Source organism: Cavia porcellus, unplaced genomic scaffold (assembly GCF_034190915.1).
Source record: "Cavia porcellus strain 051 isolate PalLab524CR breed Dunkin Hartley unplaced genomic scaffold, mCavPor4.1 scaffold_4, whole genome shotgun sequence".
Classification (NCBI taxonomy): domain Eukaryota; kingdom Metazoa; phylum Chordata; class Mammalia; order Rodentia; family Caviidae; genus Cavia; species Cavia porcellus.
The window spans coordinates 77,972,357-77,991,365 of record NW_026947487.1 but is presented as its reverse complement, the minus strand read 5'-3'; the positions used below and the strand labels follow the sequence as shown (position 1 = coordinate 77,991,365).

The 19,009-nt window shown below is 38.6% G+C and overlaps 1 protein-coding gene across 20 annotated transcripts in view; it reads right to left on the bottom strand.

Annotated features, from left to right (window-relative positions):
• Positions 1 to 19,009, bottom strand: part of Bmpr1b (bone morphogenetic protein receptor type 1B) — a 420,914-nt gene that overhangs the window by 231,780 nt on the left and 170,125 nt on the right. Inside the window, exon 1 of one of the 20 annotated variants that reach the window (XM_063247308.1) lies at positions 18,221 to 18,265. The exons of 18 other annotated variants lie outside the window; for them this stretch is intronic. The gene's annotated coding sequence lies outside the window, so the exon portion shown is untranslated. Of the gene's footprint in view, positions 1 to 18,220; positions 18,266 to 19,009 lie in introns of those variants that run through there. One more of the 20 variants, XM_063247300.1, reaches the window with a different exon arrangement.

Here is a 19,009-nt window from a genome sequence, read left to right as displayed (position 1 = left end):
CCCTCGACTGAAGATCAGACCTGCCCTACCGGAGATCCATCACAGACCAACCAACAAGATGAATAGAAATAGCGGTAGCCCGAAATGGACAAGAAGATCCTCAGGCATATGCATGGCTCGCTCGCCTAGCCTACGACCGAGTCTAGGGACGGTGAGCTTCCCACACTCCTCCTCTAAAAAATTATGATATAGCAGGGTAGATGAGTCAATGACGGGTAAGAGCATGCCTCCCCAGCATGACTCAACCTAAGACAGGCCCTACCCCATACCGCACGAAAGCCGCTGAATTACTAGGTTCCGCCCAAACCAAATGTCGCCCCGGGGGGATCATGCGGAGCGACATGAGTGTATGCCTGTGTGCATCCAGGTTCCGTCCGGTTCCTTCCTGGCCCTGGAAAAAGGACGAGGGCCTCGGGGCCTCGGCAGACTCGGGGACGGCCGACCCGGGCCGACGCCGAGAGCCCTTGGTGGGCCTCCTATCAGGGCATAGGCCTCTACACTCAATTCAGGACGGGCTGCGATGCGTAGACTTATTTAAAATAAAAAAGGGGGAGATGTTGGGAGCCACCACATTGCCGAGCCGCCGCATATAGCGATCATGCGGCCTGTGGTAAAGAGTAAAGCCTGAGTTAGATTACCCCTCCCATCGAGCACGTTAGTTTCCTGCTTACCGCGTAAACAACCCGCTCAATAATATGTTAGCCAATCAGCTTGCCTTGCTTACTTTAACATGATTGGACACTGTATCCGTATATATACTGGTGCCACCCCTGGGGGGAAGTAGAAGCCCGGAAGGAGCCGCGGAGAGCGGACCGGTAGAGGCTTCGGAGCGAAGCCCGGAAGGAGCCGCGGAGAGCGGACCGGTAGAGGCTTCGGAGCGAAGCCCGAAAGGAGCCGCGGAGAGCGGACCGGTAGAGGCTTCGGAGCGAAGCACGGAAGGAGCCGCGGGGAGCGGACCAGAGGAGGCTTCGGCTGGGAGCGATCCCAGGGCAGGCTGTACGGAGAGAAAATAAAAGAAAAGGTTGTCCACTGCCAGACTTTGTCGTGCGTCCTTCCTGCCGGCCGGGAGCGACATCGACAATCAGTGACCAATAAGAAATGAACAAATTGGTCTTTCTGCTAGAGCTTTTATTGCCCCTTCTTTATGCCATAAATCTGGAACTTGAATTTGTGTTCGGATCACCTGAGTTCATCAGGTACTGTCAGTGAAACTTAGGAATTCTGGAAGACTGTATTATATACAAATAGCTTTCAAACAAAGAAATTAAATATATTAATTTTAAGAAAGAAAACATATTTTTAAGTAACTCCTGTTATTCCACTAAGGGAAAAATATCCCATCATTAAGCTTCAAAATAAATGAAATGTTTAAAAACACATTTTTTAAGGGTCAACACCTAAGTTAATTTGAGTTCACCTGTTTTCCACATGTTATCTACTAGATTTTCACCTATGTATACTCAGTTACTATTTTTAACTATAACTTTTTAACTGCCTAAGTAAAGGTAGCCATTTACAATTCACACACATAGAAACACTATATAAATCAATGTAACACTAAAAGATTCAATGAAAATAGTGACACTTTTGAAAAATGCAACCTAATATATAGCCAGATAACTCACAAAACTCAGCATGCATTGCTGACTTTGGACATGATCACCAAATTTAACAAGGTGTTCTTGAGAGAAACAAAATAAGGCAGGTCCCCAGAGCATGCATTCAAAATGGCAGATGCATCTGAACTTCAGGGCCAACTCCTCTTAATTAATATTGTGGTTGGCTTTAAATTAAAACTTATGTTTTTAAACATATTTTATGTAATGCTTCAGAAACGGGGAAATACTGAAAAATTCTGGCTATCAAATGTAACAAAAATTAGACAAAATAATGCTTAAATATGATCTTGGAATTTTTTATGTATAACAGTAAGTAAAGTAGGATATAAAATATGCAACATCTGCAAAACATCTATTTTTGAAAAAGAAGACCACCAAGTAGTTAATATAGCCTGGAGGAGCACAACCACTTTTTTACAGCATTTCTCAGCCATTCCTCTTGAATTATACTATCTAAACTGTCACTGAGAAGGAGGCAGGAAAAGAGAGAAGAGCCAATAGAGAAAGAGATTGGGGACAGAGAAAGCAAAGGAGAAAAGGAGGAGAGAACGAAAATTGGGGCCTTTTGCTGTATGAAATTGGACGGCTGCTGGTTACATTAACTGAATTCTTATAACACTCATTGCTGTCAATCACCACCTGATACAAGCCAATAAAAGTTTCACCAGCACTCCACCATCACCACCCATTCACCTCTAACAGCTATGTAGCTTTTTTTTCCTATCTTTCTGAATAGATGGCTATAGTCCTTACAGATATCCAAACTCCATTAAAACTACTCAAAGCATGTCTGTGTTGTTCTTTACCTGTGGATTTAATATGGATTTAGAATTTTATGGATTTAGACATTTGCTCTGACTTGTTTTTCCAACACAGTGTGAAAGATTAGGGCTGATCTGCAAAAGTCTTCTCAAATATTAATTTAACTACTGACATCACTTAAGATTTAGCTGGCTATGGTTAGTAAGCCAGTATATGATTAAGAAAGACAACAGTAAAATTCAGTGACTCATGTCAAAATGGACCATTTATCTTTGACACATTAGGTCTTAGCTTCACTATAGTTGCACATTATTTCAAAATTATAGTTTACTGGTAAACATGACTATTCATCATTCCTATAACTACTTCTTTTCAAAATCTGCTTCTTTAAAAAATTGTGTTTCTGGGGTAGAAAACGAGAAAGGTACCCATTGATTGCAAAACTGACTAGAAATACAGTATGATACAGTATGAATCAGTTTCCTAATATCACTGGAGTCTGAATGGTGGCAGCATAGTCTCCCTAAATAAGAGGGAAGATGTTATCTAACAGGTACAAGACCAGCTTCCTGGAAGCACAGAAGGAAAAAGTGATCCAGCAGTATTTTGTAGAGTCCAAACAAAATCTGTCCTCCACAGGTGAGGAAATTAAATGTAACCAGGTGGGTTTTACTTCCAGAAAAATTATCTAAATTAGGAAGATCCAGGCAAAAATACCAAGGGCTTTGATATAGCAGATGAAATTCATTCAAAGGCAATGAATTATTCAAAGTAACTTACTCATAAGGGAGATTTATTGGCCCACATAGCTAAAACGTTAAAAATATGAGCTTCAGGCACTGACTCAATGGTTCAATGAAACAACCAAAGATGCAGTTCCTTGTCATTTTCCCACTATACTGTTTAGGTTCATGATTCCATCAGACCGACCAACAATTCCTGATGATAAAAACTTCCCCTGTTCACACTCAGCAAGCAAGCTAGCAAAAGCACTGCTGTTAGAAAATGTCCAAACTCCCACTATTCACGCTTTATGAAGTAGTCAAGTCATACAACGCCCTGCATACATCATTACAGCAGAACCATAAACTACCCAATTGTCTTATGTGCGCTACTTGTAGGAGGTGCAGTCAGGCTCTCTGAAAATTCACGGATGCCCATGAGGAAACCACAGGCTGCTTAATAGGAGACAAGGAGCAAATGAGTGTCGGGAAGGCAGCCAAACAGTCCAGCCCACCAAGCAAGTCCAGGGCACACACTAATCCTGTGCATGACACTTTTGTCTCTGCTCTCCGCTCTTTTTCATAGGCCTTGTTTTTGGAAGTGGTTCTAAGTTATAAAAAAGAAGCAAAATACACCAAAAATATCCCTCTTCCTAATTAAGTAATTCTCATTAGGTCTTCCATTAGCTTTTCAAATCATGATCTCTCCCCACTTCCGTAATTTTGAAAAATCAAAATGTATTCGATCACCAGTATCAAAAAAAAAAAAAAGAAAAGAAAAATCAAAATGTAATGCCAAAAAATTATTAATTTTATTTTTCTCAAATTTAAGACTAAAGTTTCGCCTAAAGGCAAGGAGTCATTACACAAGGAAATAGTTCAGCTGACAGGATGCTTTCAAGATTTTGAAGCTCCAGTTTCACCAGTTCTTGTCCTAGAGAGAACATATGGGAAAACCAGTAACAGTTGCCAAATAGGAGTACCAAAAAGGTTTCAAGTAAAGGTTTATATTGCCTACGCGAAAGAAGAAAAGAAAAATCATTATCAGAAAAGCCAAGGATTTCTTCCAAAAATGAAAGTGAAAGCCATGGTCCCCAAAATAACATATGTTAGTCAAGACATAACATTCTTAAATTGGATCCCATAATAACTGGAAGCAACCCAATGCCAAAGGCCACCATTCCTTGAAGAACAGTTCACTCACTCGATTAAGCTCCAGGTTATAGCTTTTCCTAAAATCAACCCAATCGATTCTTCAGAAAGTTGCAGTCAGAAATCTAGAGCCTAGATTATCTTTAAATTGAAAAATCAGCTAACCTAGTACATTTCAAACTGTGCCTCAGGGAAGGGACAAACCAGGGAGAAGAGTTTGGTAACCACCACCTCCTCTTGTTATTCCAGTTCTAAAAACATGTTTGATTTTATCAGTTCTACAAAAATAACTTTTAGAAATGACTTCACTTGAACAAAGCTCTGGCTAAAAGAATAATTAATCTGAAATCATTATTACTCAATCTGAGAAACCTATGTCCTAGAAGGCTCAACAATGTATCCAATGAAAATGCCAGAACTTGAACCCAGGGGTATGGGATTCAACAATGATCGTACATCTACTGTTAAGTAGCTACCTAGACTGTTCTCTGTAACTCACACACCAGTGATAACCAAAAAGTGAATTAAAACATCTAAGCAGTGCCTTCATTTTCACTAACATGAGAGTATTCATATTTTCTTTGAAAATGTAGGATTTCGGTATACACAAACTTGTTACATTCACATCCCAACTCTGCTTACTTGTGATATAACTAAGCATTGGTGTCACATTCTCTTAAAACTCAGTTTTCATCTGCAATAGGAATAAGATTATGCTCCATGCAATGGATGAATAGGATAAAAAAATACAAAATTACTGAGTAAATTTATACAGTATATATAGACTGTATCTAGTGTATGTGTCAGGAATAATAAATGTCAATTGAGATAACATTCACTGAAAATAACTCAAGCACCATTATGTATTCTATTACTGAAGCTACATTTTTGTTTTCATTTTAAGATTTCACTATCACATACAGTAAAGAGGCATAGGTAGATATGCAACAGACAATTGAAAAGAAAAATATCTGATGAAGAAAACACTGTACAAAGATTAACTACACACAGGACAAGTTGCAGCATTTTTGAGTCTCAGGGTGGAAAATGTACAAAGGAAGGAGCAGAGTGGATGTGATCCACTGGGGTCCAGGATCCGGACAGCCCAGAGGTAGGGTGAGCTCTCTGTGAGCTTGGCCTTCAGGTCTCACGGAGAGGACAGCATTTGGTGTATCCCAGGAAGCAGAAAGGTAGACAGTGGATAAAAGACTGCATGACTTGAGGTTTCATTCAGAAAGGATCAAGTTAAAGCCACAGGAATTTATAGGTAGCTCACCACTTATCCTTAATAGTAAGTGTTAAATTGATTCTAATTCAAAATAAAGACATATCAAAGAGCTACCCAGAGACCACTCTGGCTTTCAGGATTAATTTTCCATACAGCAAGTAATAGCATGCTGTCTAAAATTATATTATTTAAATGAAGATTTGACATCATGTTACTGTAGAAATTAACATTCAGATTTCACCTCTGCCTCAGCATTTACAATCTCATAATCGACCTTGAAAGAACAAAAAAAAAAACGTGTTAATAAAACATTACTAGACTATTGAAATATTACTTCTGCAGCCTGCAACTCAAACTAACTTTACACTTAATGCACAGTGTTTTATTTATTGTTCACTTCATACATTACACATTGCTATTGTATTAGTAATACAATAGAGTAACATCTAAGCATATCACGTCCACATGTATCCATTTCATAATAACCACATACTACACACATACAAAAAACATGCTATAATTTTATAAAGAATTGCTAACCCAAGGTTTACTTGAAATATTAGAATTATTTTTGTATTAGCATGTTTAACATTTTACTTTCATCAACTTCCTAAAAGATAATTACCAAAATTCACAAAATATCAACATATCCTTTAATATCATCATCAGACAAGGAAGCAGGTTATGTCCTACAGGAAATGGGTCTACTGAGACTGTAGCGCTGACACTTCTGTACATATTTCAGCATTGACCAAGCCAACAGCACTCTCCAGTATGGAAAAGGGCATGTTTCAGCCTCTAAAGAAAAGACAGGTTCCAAAAGCTGAGCACATTCCTTCGAGCTGAGAGAAAGCAGTTATCAAGCCTGGCAAAGGAGAAAGAATTTCAATTCTTCCATCACAACCTTTTCTCACAGTTCAGAAATGCTACTTTTCTTAAGTGTAAATACATGAAAATCTGATGTTTAATATAGGTAAAAACATTGATACGTAACCTTATGGGAGGAAAAAAAAAGATAACAGATCACATGACATCGTGGGCATTATTCCAGGACTAAATGTTCAGAGATAACTATGAGCTCTCTCCTTGAAAGAACACATAAAAAACATTTAGCTGTGGCTTTTTGTTTGTAGCACTTGGAAAACAGTAACTCACTAGTGCCAAATCTTGAAGTGAGCATTCAAGTTCATTATAGAGCTATTTGTGATTTGAATTTCTCTCAAAAATGTAATGAAGTGAGTAGTCTTGAAAGAGGGGTCACTGTTTAAAGGCTGTCAGCATCTGGCATGTTTGGTGCTCTGCTTATGCTCCCTGGCAACATTACAGCTAAGCAGGACGGCTTCAGTGTTTGCTCCTGGTGCCTTTGACAGAGCCTCCCCCACCACGGGGCTTCCCCAGACAGGGACACAGAGCCCATAAAAACCATTGGTGGGAGGCCTTGGCACTGGATTCTAAGACCTTTATCAAAAGCCAGCTTAGCAGCTGTGTGAAATCTGACATGTGAGGAGCCCCCATAAAACTCTTTACGGAAACTGGGGGGTTCTCCTGGAAAAGGTTGAGAAAGTGCACACTAGTTGTACAGTGAACACAGTTAACAAGAGAAAATGAGCATTTTGATAAACCTACTCAGAAAGAACAAAATCTTAAACTCTCTGTGCAATATTTCTTATTTGTAAGAAAAGTTGAAATAACTATTCTGTATAAAGGGTTCCTGTGCACTGGGCAAAAGCAGTTTTGCCTTATTGCTTACATTTAGAAGCACTTACCAGAATGCCACATAAGCAATACAGACAATAATATCTCTTTTGCCTTTAATCCCAATATCCATATCTTTTTAAAACCTCATGTGAAATAGTAATTTGAAGAATCTCCTGAAAATGATAAACTCAGAAAAAATCTGCAAGAAAACACTCTTTTCCACTAGGGGCACCACAATCTAATACAAGGGAACACAGTTACAAAGAGAGAATTATTAATATCATAAACAATCCAAACACTGTGACCGTGAAATAAACAGCAAATGACAACATTATTCCACTTTTACTCATCCATTAGCTTTCCAATATAGAAACAAATGACTAAAGACTCATATAATTTTATTCTAATCACTGTCCGGAGATGATATTTTGAAAAGGTGAAAACAACTTATGTTTTGGGGTAGCACCCCACTGCCATGTCAGTGGGGCTGGATGCTTGCACTATGTACTTTACCTATTTTGGCCTATCTTAAAAGGTCTTAACCAGCATAATGAAGCAGGCTACCAGGCAGAGAGGTCACAAATTTGAGACCAAATTGAATGAGACTCTACCTCAAAAGACAATTTTTTTAAAGGCTGGGGATGCAGCCCAGTTCCTATAATCCCAGCACTCTGGGAGACTAAGGGAGGACAATCACAAATTCAAGCCCAACTTAGCAACTTAGCCAGACCTGTCTAAAAAACTTTTTTTTAAATTTTAACAACTCAGTGCAAAGGTTCTGGATTCAATCTCCAGCACTGCAAAAACATACTGGATATAAAAAACAAAGAGAAGGACTGGCATGCAGGAAGATGGTCTCATCCTTTGGTTCCAGGAGAACAGAAAAAGGACAATAGGTGGAGAATAAAGAGATCAAATTTAAGTGACCTCACAAAATCCCATTGTCTGGCCTCATCCCTTCTTGACTCAGTAAAAGGCTTTGTCAAAACACGCAGGTTTTTCTGTTAATTAGAAAGATACAGAAATTATCAAGGTATACCTCAAGTAGAAAGGATACCATTGGTTCCAGAAACATTTTCTGTTAAGGCTTTCTACAGGAACATCCATACTGGATTATAATTTAAATTGTGTTTCTTATTCATGTTCATAGTCAAGTTTTAAAACAAATTCCCTTGGACAGTGATGGCGAACCTTTTAGAGACAAATGCTCCAAGTACGACCCAAAACCCTCTTACATTTTACAAAGTGCCAATATTTCAATTAAACCTTAATACTGAGGCTTTAGTTTAGAACAAACAACTCATACACTTGGCTCGTGCCCACAGAGAGGATTCCATGTGCCCACTGAATCACATACACATAGGTTCACCACCACAGCTCTAGAAGGTCAACTCTATCAGTTCACTCTATACCCTACATGACAAGGGAATATTAAGGGGCTTGGAAGAAGGTATGGACAATTGAAATACCAATACAGTATGCTTCTGGGTATCCAAGATGTGAGTATGGCTTCAAGGGGCTTAGAACGTTCCCTAGAACCTATAAAACCTATACCCATAGTAAAAAAAAAAAAAAAAAAATTGGCAGGAGACCAAGATCTAGAAGCAGAAAGGAAGATTGCATTATTTGAGGTCTTCAAAACTAGAGGTAAACAGTGATGTTGGGGGCTTCAGTAGTAAGTAGCTTCATGAGGACCCAAAAGACCAGAAAGAACCAGTCGGTCACCTGCTGACATGAACAAGCTCGTATCCAACCAAAGAACCTGCAGTGGCAAAGTGGACCCTGAAGGAACTCACTGCTTACAAAGAAGTTTCCGATGTCTTATTTGATAGAGCAATACAGGGAAGAGCGAAAGAAAAGAAAGGTTAAATATTAATAGTGGCTTAACTGCTTTAGTTTAATTAAATCTGTTTAGTGAAAATATTTAACCAGTCACATCATATTTTTAAAAATTGGGATCTCTGTGGTGAATTTAGGATCAAATTAAAGAGAGAAGTTGTATTTATTTCTTTTCAAGAAACACTAGATAAAACTATTCTTGTGACATTTCCATTTAAAATGAGGCCAAACATAAGGACTAATGAAGTTTCTTTCTTATTGCTCCATGTTTGATATGCATATACTTGTGCAGTTTTAATAGAAAGGCTTCAAGATTTAAGTGCAAGCAAAAGTAAAGAATAAGAATTTTCTTTCCAGAATAATTTAACTAAAAAATCCTTTTACTATTGCAAGTTGAGGACTTATAGGTAAAATTATCAAATGTGACTGCTATACACAAGCACGTGGCAACTATGCAATACTAGAAATAGATCACACCTAAAAACAAAAATTTATATATTTGTGATTCTTTAAAACTAGTCCTATCTTCTCTGTGTTAAATGCTTTGATTTCAGAGAGCTTTAAAGAGATGAAAGATAAAATGTAACATCTGTCAAGTTAAACAATTATATTCAAATTTTTAAAAAAATAATTTTAGAATTGTTTTTCCCCAATGAGGCACAAACTTATAGGTCAATTTATGAGTATTTTTATGTATTCCTGGGATGAGGGGTGAGATTCAGTTAAGAGAGACTGAGAATGGTTTTGATAACTACCTGTATTTCTCTGCAGATGTTAAAACTTCAATGGCTTTTTCAAAACAAAATTCATGTAATTCATGCATCTTTCAAGTTGTGGTTTAGTAAAGAAGACAGAAAAAAACAAATGCAGCTAGAAATATTCAATATTAATGAAAGATGGATGATCAAATACGCAGTGTTAGAAAGATTTGAAAAAACAGAGGTGCTTTAATTCACAACAATGCCTTCAAAGCTACAAATGTAAAATTCAAGGTTTTTTCTAATATTGATACCTACCAATTAAGGCCATCACATACATGTTTTCAATAATGGAATATGATCTTTTACACCAAGCTCTCAAATTTTGAATGATCAAGGCCTTTCTAAGACATATTATGCAATCATTAGTTTTACTATACAGCATATAGCACAAGAATTTCATATAACGTACTACTGCCAAACATATTTACATTATACAATGCATTTTTATCACCTTCCAATTGTAACAGGAATAGAGTTTTCAATAGCTCTTTTAGTCAAAATGGGATTAAATGTTTTCACTTTAATGTTTACAGCCTCGTGATCCCTTAATCCCTAATGCACTTTCTACTTTAGTCACCATTTCTATAGTCAGATCTTGAATATTTTCATCACCCTCAAATGTTTCATCCTTTTGATAAAACAATGTTCACATATTCACATGTCTTAGAGGGACTGGAACGTTCCTTCCTCCCGGGCTAAGCGCTGAACTGTGTCCACTGAGCCCATTCTCTGACTTCACATGAGTCTCACAGTCACAGACCCCTTAACTTTCCAGAATCCACAGTTCTCACGCTTCCTGTGCAGACACAAACGCACCGGCCAATAAACTGCAGTATCCCTCAGCTCATTCCTAGGCTCTCTGGCCAACACAACACTCTCAGAGAAGGTATGATCTCACTCGTGGCTCCAGTCACCAAGAGTCCATGCCTGGCCCAAACCTCTCTTCTGAGTTTAGGTCTGTACACATCAAGAAGTTATTCAGTTTACATGGAAATCTCGTTCGGGTTCTGTATTTTCTCTTAATCTTCTTATCTCTTCAGTTTTACAAGAAAGAAATCTAGAAGTCAACTTGGGGATCACTATATCCACCTTGTCAAATTATGGCTGCATCCTGTTTTATACTCTATCCTTTCAATTTGACCTCATGATTTATATCAACTGTTAACTTTTAATGAGCTGTCTGTATAAACCAAATAAATCTGTTATGTACATGTAAATTTCATGCATCTCTTTCACACTGAATCAGACCTACTAAAACATGATTATTCCACGAGACCTACACTATCCAATAAGACTTCCATTGGCCACATGTAACTATTTAAATTTAAATTAATTAAACCTGAATAAAGAATATGAATCCTGAACTACACAAGCCCCATTCAAGAGCTCATCAGCTACATGTGGATCATGGTGGCCATACTGAGTAACACAATATGCAATACTACCATCATTGCCAAAAATTCTATTTAACAATACTGAATTAAAATGTAAACTCTAGGAGAGGAAGGATTCTGTCATTTTGCATCCCTCATCCACCATCTTGCATTGAGCACAACCCTGAAACATAGGAGACTACATACACATACACACATACATACACACACACGCACACACACACACACACACATATCAGTGAAAAAGAATAAAAAGGCAATGAAACAATGGCCATAAATCATTTCCTAAAACTGCACATACAAAGTTCTTCCCTTCATTAGTCTTTAACAAAGCCTCTAGAGAATTAAAGTTACATTTCAAAGTTTGCATGTTCCAATCAAATGACCCTAAAATACAAACTTTGCAGGTTAAACTGTTGTGCTAAGCATCTCAATTACTGCAGTACTTCAGATCCTTGTCAGCGTTAGCAAAAGAGTGTGACTTCTTTTAAAAATTAACATAGCAGATATTCTGAGTCTGACTCCAACAGTCTTTGTTATCATTGTTAAGAGCTTAAGATTCATTTCTGCCACACAGATAACTAAGTTTATAAATTAATAATGTAAATCTCAAAGCATTTCTTGTCGAAATGGAGATGGAAAACAGAAAGTACACCCTATCTCTATTTATGAGCTACATAATGTATAGCTAATTAAAAATTTTTATGTTGCCTAATTAAAAATTATTTCCTAATAGACTCTTCACAAACTGAAATTATACACAAATAACTAAAATTATATTAAAAATATTACATCAACTCTTTGTCAATCCAAGGACTAAAGCTGTACCCCCAGGACTTTTGTTTTCTGAGAGTCTTGGTAAGTTGCCCAGTGGGCTCACACTTGTAACTCCTTCTGTCTGTGGACACTCAAGCCAAGTGTACGAGTTGCTTTTTCTAAAATAAAATCTCACAATTCAGGTTTAATTGCAGTGTTGGCACTTTGTAATAAATAAGTGGGTTTGGGGTTGAAGTTTGGACACTTGGTCTCTAAAAGATTGCTTAAGAGTTTTGAGAGCCCTAAACAATTTTAAGGAAAATGAACTTTTGAAACTCTTTAAGAAAAGAAAAAAAGTTCAACACAACTAGTTTAAAAAGAAATTAAAAAATCAGAGTAATCTTACGGTTTTGATAAAAAATGTTCCCCAAAGTAGAAAGAATTAAGATGTGTGGCATACCTGCACCAATTCCCCACAATCAATAATAAAAAAAAATTAACATTTTAATTAGGAAAAAAAGGAATGTTCCCTGAAGGCCCCATGCTATCACAGGCAGGGCTTCTGGAAAGGGACTCATTCCTGGGGTGCTCAGTTGACTCATTGTTAGGGGAAGGTGCACCCCTCCTCCCCAGCTCCTCCCCTCTCCCCCTGGTTCCTGGCTGCCATGCTGTTCCTGTGCTGGAACCAGTGGACTTTGCACTGAAAATGTGAGCCAAAATAAACCTCTCCTCTTCTAAACTGGGGGTGTCAGGTATTTTGTCTCAGCAACAAGGAAAGTTATAACAGATCTCATGAAATAGAAAGCCAAAATTTAACATTTAACTTTATCCAAAATCTCAAATCCCATCTGTCTATGAGATTTAGCTAGTCTCAAAAATGCTTGAATGAGGAAACATAAACGGCCTAAGAGGACATAGCACACTCTCACCACGGAATTTAAATTATGCATTCCTCTGCACTCCCTCACTCCTGCAGATTCTGAAGCACCCCGGCTACAGTGCCAGCCAGTGTCCGCCAGAGACATCAGCAGCATCGCTGGACCCAAGGTGCTGAGAAGCAGCAGTCCAGCAGCAGCCACGAGTTCATCTCCTCTGCACCCATGGGGCCTGCAGCTTAATCTTGCCAAGGGAACAGGAGCAGCGGGCATATGTGTCACTTCCATGCTCAGCCAAATAAAAAGTTCACCAGCTTTTGTCCATTTGAACTGGGGATACCTAAGGCAATTTGTAAGGTATACCAGGAATACTGAGGAACATATCTGCCTGGGCCCTGAGCAAATGCAGGGGCCAGGATCTCTCCCTTTCCCACCTCAAACCCTGCTATCCATCAACATCTTTCACCAGTGAGAAAGATTTAAGGCATTAACTGAAGAACTATCTGTTATACGATCAAAACTGATCTTAGCTAACACATCACCCAATATCTCCATACCACTTCCATCACCCAATCACTCCATACCACTTCCAAGAGCAAGAGGTACTGTCTTGGGGTCACCATTACTGGGGGGGGGGGGTACATGTTCTGGGACAGAAGGAAGCCTGAAAAGGTTATGATTATACTGGTATGTAGCACTTTTCAAAGCTCTTATTTTCATATATCAGTCACTTCTGCAAATGTTTATTAATTTGATATTATATTCTTTTCTAGTGATTTGCAAGTTATCAGGTAATCAGTAAAATTTGCTGAATTTCCATAAACTACACCAAAAGCCACAGCTACCACATGAGTTCTGGCAGCAGAACAGCCATGAATGGTACACACTGGGAAAGTCAAGTTGTTTACAGTTCTTAAACACACTGTGCTTTGTAATGCCATACAACAACGACTTGCTGCTTTTCTCTTCCTTCATTCACATCAGCCAGCAAGCTGCTCTTATATTTCAGAACATAGCTGAGGTGTCACATCCTCTCAGCAAACTCCTACGGACCCTCATTCCCAGATGCAGTTCAGGGAATGAACTCTTGCATTTCCCTCTTGCACCTTTTTTACAACTGTTTGCAAAAAAACTCCCTCTTCCAGACTCACTAAGCAAAGATTCCCATCTCATCCACCTCTCCATCTTCAGAGTCTCACATTGGGCCCGTAATAGCTCCACTTCATGTCTCATGAATGGATCACTTTCTCAGTCCATCCCACTATACAAAGAATCCAGATTATTTGATTTTCAGAATTTTAGTATGTAACCAAACATCCCCCAAACAAGCCAATAAAGTAAACAGAAAGATACAATATGTGAAGTTGGCATAAGTACTCAACGTGAGTCAATTTAACCTTTTCATATTATTAAGAATTTTTAAATGTGTTATTTGTAAACTTTAATATTGTATTTTAATTTCACAGTAGAGCAGCAATAAGAAGTTATACCTAAAAATACATACATTTCAATACAAGTTGTATTGAAAATCTAAACTTACATATCTTTCTTTTTGTCTCTAGTCTCTAACAGCAAGAAAAAATGCACAAGGCTTCAACTCACTTCTACAGACACGTCTAGAGCTCCAAAGCAAGCACTGAGCACCATCACCTAAAATACTTGGTGCATCTTTTGTCTGGGAGAAAAAATGCCACAGAGGATAATATAACAAAAACGGTTTTAAATAAAGCCAGAATATCCTGGAGAAAAGATGAGCTTGCATTCTTACCTCAGGGTCCCTTAGCTGCAACAGTGCTACCTTAGGGTTTACTGCGAGTCTAACATAACCTAGAACCTTCACTGTGAAGATGCCACAGTACACTAGGGACAAGGGGATTTCAACAGCTTTACAAGCTAAGACTTCTTTTAAAGGCTCCTGTGTGTTCTCCTATGAGGGTGCTAGTGAATAGGAGTGTCATTTGCATACTTAGATCAGAATTCATTGCTCAAGCCACAAAGGTAACTTCAAGGGAAATATGAAACTGCATTAATATTTCAAAGATCCGGGCAAGCCACAGGTACCTAGAGACACAATTGGCCCATAGTCCGCATACTCAGCCACAGAGGGATCTGTGTGGGCCAGTCCCAGAGGGACCTTGCAGGCATGGAAAAGCCATGTGCTCACCACAGCCCACCCCTCACAACTTTCACAGATGATCAAAATGTGCATGGGAAGCAATGAGGGTACACATAAAATCAGGGAAGAGGAAGAGGTATGAATGCAGAGAAGTTCTCAGGAAAGCATCACCAATGGGCACAGTAAGCAAGAGGCGTGTGACAGCAAGCATCAGCTAACATGCACACTGTGTGCTGGACGTGGACTTGTGCATGCTACTAACATGACATCGTTTAGTCTTTGCAGTAGTCCCGCAAGGTGACTATTGTTATATTCGCCATCCTATATACAAGGATGCTAACTGTGGAAGTTGAGTAACCTGCCCAAAACCACACAGTCATGGTCAGCAGATCTCATGCTGGCTGCGCATTGAAGTTGCCTCACAAGCAGGCATTTTAATTAGAGTTCAGAGTGTTAGCATGCCCTAAAAGATCATGTCCATCAGCTCCCTGGAAATAGAACTGTTTGCAGGTACAGTTAGTTAAGAGGAGATCATACGGTATAGGACAGTGGTGCTAGCCTATGGCCTATATGCTGCCTAAGATATTTTGTTAGCACTGAAAACCTCTAAAAGGTTTGCCATCACTACTATCAGAAAAGCCTTCAATCTAAAGGCTGGTGTTCTTATAAGAGAACATACAAGTTACACACAGAGAAGGCTGAATGACCAGTTAGCTACAAAGCAAAGAAAACTAAAGGTGGCCAGGAGTCACCAGAAGCTAGAAAAAGGCAAAGAATAATTCTCCCCTCAGATCTTCCGATGAAGTGTGGCCTCCGAAACTTCTGCTTACAAACTGTGAAAAAATGAACTGAATAGTCATTTCTTAGCATAGCACTGAGACTGCCACACATAGAGTAAGATGCTGTAGAAGAGATTAGAACTACAAGATAGAGGAGTTAATAAAGCAAGGGTCAGGGTCGCATCACAGTGTTCTCAGAGAGAGAAGGTGCCTGCTAAGAATGTAGCCATGAGCACCATGGATCTGATGAAAAGTCCCAGCTTCAGCTACAGGCATCAGCCTGCCCTCCACTCATGAGGGAGCTTATGGCTTGAATTTCTGCCTATAATAAAATGATAGGAGCTAAAGATCAAAATATGGAGATCACTGACATACAGATGGTGAGAAGCTTTCAGGAAGCATGATAGCCAGAGAAGAAGAAAAGTTGATCTGAACAAAGGAGCACTAATGTTTAAAGGATTAAGATGAAAACCAAGCAAAGGAGACTAAGCAGTTGGGAGTTAAAAAAAATAAGCAGTAAAGAAAGGCAGACGAATGGAACAAAAAGTGAAATGAAGAAGACAGACAACTAATGACAGAAAAAGAGCACAACAGAAATGAGGCAGAGAATGTTGGATATAATTTCTAATATGGATGGCCTAGATACACTAACTTAAGGGAAAAAAGAGAGAATCGCAGGCAGAGTGGATCAAGAGGTAGGGTCCACCGAGATGCTCTTTATAGGAAATATAATTAACCTGAAGAAGGGTATACGGACCAAAATCAAATATGAGAAAACGGAACTCGATGTGATAGGGAACCAGAGAGTAACAGGGGTAACTGGACCAGTATTTATGGATAGGTTGAAAAAGACAAGCTTTAATAAGTGAAGGAATATAATTAGAAATCAAATCCAGGAGTGAAAAAGTTCAGAAACACTTAGGTAAATAGCAGGTTGCCCCCCCAAGAGTGTCGGGGAGACCCAAAAATACACAGTACATCCTGGGGGAGTAAAAGGGGAGGAATAGTCATTAAAAAGACAGCAGAAGATATTGCTAATCGTGTATCAGGAATTAAAACCCTTATTACTTGCACCACTCTGCTTGGATGGAACTTGTTCCATCCCAGTTTGTATACAAACACTGGATCTGAGGGCACAGACAGCTGTCCCAAAGATATCAAGACATAGCACAGTGGTCATCTTTAATTTCCTATTAACTCAATCTGGATCCCTGTATGACTTATACTGTTGTATCATGACTGATCTTAGTTAAATCTGACTTGTTTGATTGCTACTTATTATTGACAAATTTTATTAAAAACTATTCGGTTGCTGGTATCAAGTGAAGAAGTATACAATTATACTGAAAATGACAATGATTCACTATGATATCCATTCTGATTTGACTACTACCTGTTTTTGTAGCCCTACACTATCTACAAAGTTGTATTTCTATTAATTCTGTTATGTACTGATATATTCAATTATACTTTATCTGATGATATAGCCAATTCTGTTGATGATAACAAGAGACAGTTCAGTGACCACGGTAGAACTCAGTTTTATATGTCTTATAGTTTTATGTGTCTATAGGAATATGTTTTATTATGTCCTGCTCTGTTCTGTTTATCCCTCTAATATTGAAAGGATAGAAATACATGTTAAGACTCATGCTTGCATAAAAGCTATAAACAGTTTATGAGAACTGATCTTATGACACATGATGAAATGAACAAATACTTTGAAGGAAAAAAAGGGGCACTGCAGTACCCATTGCTGATTCCAGAGTGTTATGATGTGAAACCCAGCAATATTATTAATGTTTGTTCAGAATGATTTTAATCTACTAAGTTTTGTTAGGTCTCAACATAAATGAAGACATGGATAAATGCGTACATACCTAAGTGTATAGGATTAATGGCCATAGTACTTAGCTTTTGTTGGATAGTGGAACAGAACTGTTTGCAGTCTCCCTGGTTGAATTCCCAATTATATGTTCCACTTTTGTATCTTGAACAACTATTTGTGGGACGACAATATGTATACATCAACGTGATTTATTACTGTTTATTTCTTTTCTTGGAAAGTAGGTACTGTTTCTGCACGTTTTCTGTTTTGTTTCGTTTTTCTTTAAATAAAATTTTAAAAAAGAAAGGCATCAGAGTAAACAAAGGAAAATGTGTTAAAATCAAAAGGGCTGGGCACAATGGCACATAGGGTTAAGCCCAGTACGTGGAGAGCAGAGACAGGAGACTCCAAAGCTTGAGTCCAGCCTGGGCAACTTAGCAAATTACTAGGACTCTGCCTCAAAAAAAAAAAAAAAAAAAAAAAAAAAAAAAAAAAAAATTGAGGGCTGAGGATGTAGTTAAAGGAAATAAAAAGGAGGAATTCCCTTATTTTTTTTGGAATGAACTCTCCTGAGAGACTTTTCACCTTTTCACTTTTCACCTTTTAAAAGATCCTTGACAAGTGCATTTCCATTCATTCTGCTGTTAGACAGAAAAGGCACTATTTCAGACATTGGGTAGTCATCACTTACAAGTATATGAGTCACATCTCTTCCCTGAATGGCTTCATAAGCTAACAGGAGACAGGCAAGCAAGCCACTGCAGGTGCTGAGAACACTTTTCCACACTGCAAAACACAGACAAGAAACCAATATCGTGGTATGCACTACCGAGCTGCCTTCCAGTTCTCCATGAAGCTTCCCACAAAGGTGGCCCTGCAACTGATGGCACTGTCCAACTTACATCCTAATAGATTCATTCTTTAGGAAAAGACAAAATAAGAAAGAAGACTGAGCATATAAACAGGCAGTTGCATTGTTAGTGGAGTGAGTGCTGAATCTTGAATGCTCCTGACACTTAACTGGTACGCAAATACATATTTTCTGAATGAATGAATATAGAGAAGTGATTTTGTTTTCTGTTAATACACTGTGATTCCTTTGCACCTGTTATGGGCAATTTCATTCTGATCAGAAACCACCAAAAATGCCTGCGTCTCACTTAAACAGGAATATTGTCAAGGACAGACCTCCAGAGCTATGGGACACTGGTGTGGGAGAGTAGTGCCCCTTCTTTAAAGGAGTATGTTGGAGTAAATACCAGGAAGCTTTTCCAAAAGGCACGTGTCCAGCTCCACCTCCCAACCCCAGGCTGAGGCACAGGTCTGGGCATCATGAAAAGCCTCCCGGCGTGACTAACCCTGCAACACATCCAGAGTTACTGAGCGGAAGGTGAGGGCACCTGTAAACATCTTGCTGAAAGGAAATGATGAGACTTTCTGAGACATCTGGATGTGTTGCAAGAGATAATGTGAATTCCAT